Raw genomic sequence first — 5,000 nt, forward strand, 5'->3', positions numbered from 1 at the left:
AAAGTAATTGAAATTAAAGAATATTATACAATATGGTATATTAATGAGTGTTTGAGAGAATCATAACATGAAAATAAAAATTTGAACGTATAAAACTTTGTTTTCAATATTTATTGAAAATAAGGTAAGTGTTGGGATTGTTATCAAACGACTATCATTTAATATACCAAAAGTAATAAAGTAATTGAAATAAAAGCATATTATACAATATGGTATATTAATGAGTGTTTGAGAGAATCATAACATGAAAATAAAAATTTGAACGCATAAAACTTTGTTTTCAATATTTATTGAAAATAAGGTAAATGTTGGGATTGTTATCAAACGACTATCATTTAATATACCAAAGTAATAAAGTAATTGAATTAAAATCATATTATACAATATGGTATAATAGTATATCAAGTGTTTTAATAACATGAAAATAAAAATGTTAACCAAAATACTTTGCTTGCAATATTAAATGAAGAAGTAGTGAATTTTCATATAAGTATTAAATGTATAAAGTCTATGAAGTAATAAATTTTCATATAAGTAGTAAATATATAAAGTCTATGAAGTAATAAATTTTCATATAAGTATTAATTGCATAAAGTCTATGAAGTAATAAATTTTCATATAAGTACTAAATGTATAAAGTCTATGAAGTAATAAATTTTCATATAAGTAGTAAATATATAAAGTCTATGAAGTAATAAATTTTCATATAAGTATTAATTGTATAAAGTCTATGAAGTAATAAATTTTCATATAAGTACTAAATGTATAAAGTCTATGAAGTAATAAATTTTCATATAAGTAGTAAATATATAAAGTCTATGAAGTAATAAATTTTCATATAAGTATTAATTGTATAAAGTCTATGAAGTAATAAATTTTCATATAAGTACTAAATGTATAAAGTCTATGAAGTAATAAATTTTCATATAAGTAGTAAATATATAAAGTCTATGAAGTAATAAATTTTCATATAAGTATTAATTGCATAAAGTCTATGAAGTAATAAATTTTCATATAAGTATTAATTGTATAAAGTCTATGAAGTAATAAATTTTCATATAAGTATTAATTGTATAAAGTCTATGAAATAATAAATTTTCATATAAGTACTAAATGTATAAAGTCTATGAAGTAATAAATTTTCATATAAGTAGTAAATATATAAAGTCTATGAAGTAATAAATTTTCATATAAGTATTAAATGTATAAAGTCTATGAAGTAAAATATAAAGTCTATGAAGTAAAATATAAAGTCTATGAAGTAATGAATTTTCATATAAGTATTAAATGTATAAAGTCTATGAAGTAATAAATTTTCATATAAGTAGTAAATATATAAAGTCTATGAAGTAATAAATTTTCATATAAGTATTAATTGCATAAAGTCTATGAAGTAATAAATTTTCATATAAGTATTAATTGTATAAAGTCTATGAAGTAATAAATTTTCATATAAGTATTAATTGTATAAAGTCTATGAAATAATAAATTTTCATATAAGTACTAAATGTATAAAGTCTATGAAGTAATAAATTTTCATATAAGTAGTAAATATATAAAGTCTATGAAGTAATAAATTTTCATATAAGTATTAAATGTATAAAGTCTATGAAGTAAAATATAAAGTCTATGAAGTAAAATATAAAGTCTATGAAGTAATGAATTTTCATATAAGTATTAATTGTATAAAGTCTATGAAGTAATAAATTTTCATATAAGTACTAAATGTATAAAGTCTATGAAGTAATAAATTTTCATATAAGTAGTAAATATATAAAGTCTATGAAGTAATAAATTTTCATATAAGTATTAATTGTATAAAGTCTATGAAGTAATAAATTTTCATATAAGTATTAATTGTATAAAGTCTATGAAGTAATAAATTTTCATATAAGTACTAAATGTATAAAGTCTATGAAGTAATAAATTTTCATATAAGTAGTAAATATATAAAGTCTATGAAGTAATAAATTTTCATATAAGTATTAAATGTATAAAGTCTATGAAGTAAAATATAAAGTCTATGAAGTAATAAATTTTTATATAAGTATAAAAAATATAAAGTCTATGAAATAATAAATTTTCATATAAGTACTAAATGTATAAAGTCTATGAAGTAATAAATTTTCATATAAGTAGTAAATATATAAAGTCTATGAAGTAAAATATAAAGTCTATGAAGTAATAAATTTTTATATAAGTATAAAAAATATAAAGTCTATGAAGTAATGAATTTTCATATAAGTATTAAATGTATAAAGTCTATGAAGTAATAAATTTTTATATAAGTATAAAAAATATAAAGTCTATGAAGTAATGAATTTTCATATAAGTATTAAATGTATAAAGTCTATGAAGTAATAAATTTTCATATAAGTATTAATTGTATAAAGTCTATGAAGTAATAAATTTTCATATAAGTACTAAATGTATAAAGTCTATGAAGTAATAAATTTTCATATAAGTAGTAAATATATAAAGTCTATGAAGTAATAAATTTTCATATAAGTATTAATTGTATAAAGTCTATGAAGTAATAAATTTTCATATAAGTATTAATTGTATAAAGTCTATGAAGTAATAAATTTTCATATAAGTATTAATTGTATAAAGTCTATGAAGTAATAAATTTTCATATAAGTACTAAATGTATAAATCTATGAAGTAATAAATTTTCATATAAGTAGTAAATATATAAAGTCTATGAAGTAATAAATTTTCATATAAGTATTAAATGTATAAAGTCTATGAAGTAAAATATAAAGTCTATGAAGTAATAAATTTTCATATAAGTATTAATTGTATAAAGTCTATGAAGTAATAAATTTTCATATAAGTACTAAATGTATAAAGTCTATGAAGTAATAAATTTTCATATAAGTAGTAAATATATAAAGTCTATGAAGTAATAAATTTTCATATAAGTATTAATTGCATAAAGTCTATGAAGTAATAAATTTTCATATAAGTATTAATTGTATAAAGTCTATGAAGTAATAAATTTTCATATAAGTATTAATTGTATAAAGTCTATGAAATAATAAATTTTCATATAAGTATTAATTGTATAAAGTCTATGAAGTAATAAATTTTCATATAAGTATTAATTGTATAAAGTCTATGAAGTAATAAATTTTCATATAAGTACTAAATGTATAAAGTCTATGAAGTAATAAATTTTCATATAAGTAGTAAATATATAAAGTCTATGAAGTAATAAATTTTCATATGAGTATTAAATGTATAAAGTCTATGAAGTAAAATATAAAGTCTATGAAGTAATAAATTTTTATATAAGTATAAAAAATATAAAGTCTATGAAGTAATGAATTTTCATATAAGTATTAAATGTATAAAGTCTATGAAGTAATAAATTTTCATATAAGTATTAAATGTATAAAGTCTATGAAGTAATAAATTTTCATATAAGTATTAAATATGAAGTCATACAAGTTAAAAATTTAAAAAAAAAATCGATTGTAAAAATACTTTTGATGTTATTAGTTGTATTATGACCATGACGATATTTGAAAATGATATAAATTACCCACGTATATATGAGTTTTTAAATTTTAAATAGGTTAAAAGAATTTTTCCATATATTTTCGGGTTGGTAACGTCAACATGGGAGAGAACATTTATAACAAATTTGCACAAATCTGCTCAAATTGACATATACTGAAATAGTACTTATATGAAAATTTATTACTTCATAGACTTTATACATTTAGTACTTATATGAAAATTTTTTACTGCTAGGAAATGTATTATACTTTTATATATTTGAATTCCTTATGTTAGTTTATTAGTAAGAAATTGTTTTTAAATACTTATAAGTATGAATATTACTATACTTATATGATTTATGTATTTGGTACTTGTATGAAAATTTTCATACTTGTATGACTTTATTTACTTAGTATTTATATGGAAATATTTTTTACTTTATATGTATTTTTAAGTAAATATGAAAATGAAAGTTGATTTTGTGTGCCTTTTTATTCCTGGTTTTTATACAGTTAGTTTAAATAGAAATAGATTTTGTTTTATACAAAACTCTATATTCTGTACTAACATATTGTATATAATAGCGTTTTTTATTCCTGGTTTTTATACAGTTAGTTTAAATAGAAATAGATTTTGTTTTATACAAAACTCTATATTCTGTACTAACATATTGTATATAGTGAGCGTTTTTTATTCCTGGTTTTTATACAGTTAGTTTAAATAGAAATAGATTTTGTTTTATACAAAACTCTATATTCTGTACTAACATATTGTATATAATGAGCGTTTTTTATTCCTGGTTTCCTACAGTTAGTTTAAATAGAAATAGATTTTGTTTTATACAAAAACATAAAAAATCTATTATTCTATACTAACATATTGTAGAAATAAATATTAAACAATATTTTAGTTTTATTTGTGAGCTATTCTAATATTTACTCATAAAATATATGTGTAAAAGGATGGTTTTTAAATAAAATAAAATATTAATGTGTTGCACCCGAAAATACTTTTTATCATATATTTATTATTGAAATAAATATAATAGAATTTGAAATTATTAATTTCAAATCAAGAAAAAAATGTATATACTCTTAAAAAAAGGTATATATATTGCTATATGCATTGAAATAAAGTAAAATGTATAGAATGATATTATTTGAAAATTTTGCCAATATAAGAAGAAATATCGTTCTTACATAATAATTAAATAATAATATGTATAGAGAACGAAAATTCTTTTCACGATACCAAAACAAAAATTAAAAAAATCCATTACAAAATCACACAATAGAAATGAAATATAATGAAAAAAAATATAATAAAGAAAGAAACATAGAAAAATTGTTGTGTATATTGTAAATGTTTTTATGTTTTGTGTATTTGTGTATAATTTTCAAATAAGAAAATATCATTTTAAACTTTTATATAATATAAAAAATATTATATAAAAAAGAAATATATATTATTCTGGTTGATCCTGCCAGTAGTTA

At 18.0% G+C, this 5,000-nt stretch overlaps 1 non-coding gene across 1 annotated transcript in view; it reads left to right on the forward strand.

The window, feature by feature from the left end:
* The first annotated feature begins 4,974 nt into the window (after positions 1-4,974).
* LOC138858340 (small subunit ribosomal RNA) overlaps positions 4,975-5,000 on the forward strand; it is a 1,990-nt gene continuing 1,964 nt past the window's right edge. Inside the window, exon 1 of the ribosomal RNA XR_011397474.1 lies at positions 4,975-5,000. This exon is cut by the window's right edge and continues 1,964 nt beyond it. This is a non-coding gene — a ribosomal RNA (small subunit ribosomal RNA).

This window comes from Bactrocera oleae, unplaced genomic scaffold (genome assembly GCF_042242935.1).
Source record: "Bactrocera oleae isolate idBacOlea1 unplaced genomic scaffold, idBacOlea1 ctg00000009.1, whole genome shotgun sequence".
NCBI lineage: Eukaryota > Metazoa > Arthropoda > Insecta > Diptera > Tephritidae > Bactrocera > Bactrocera oleae.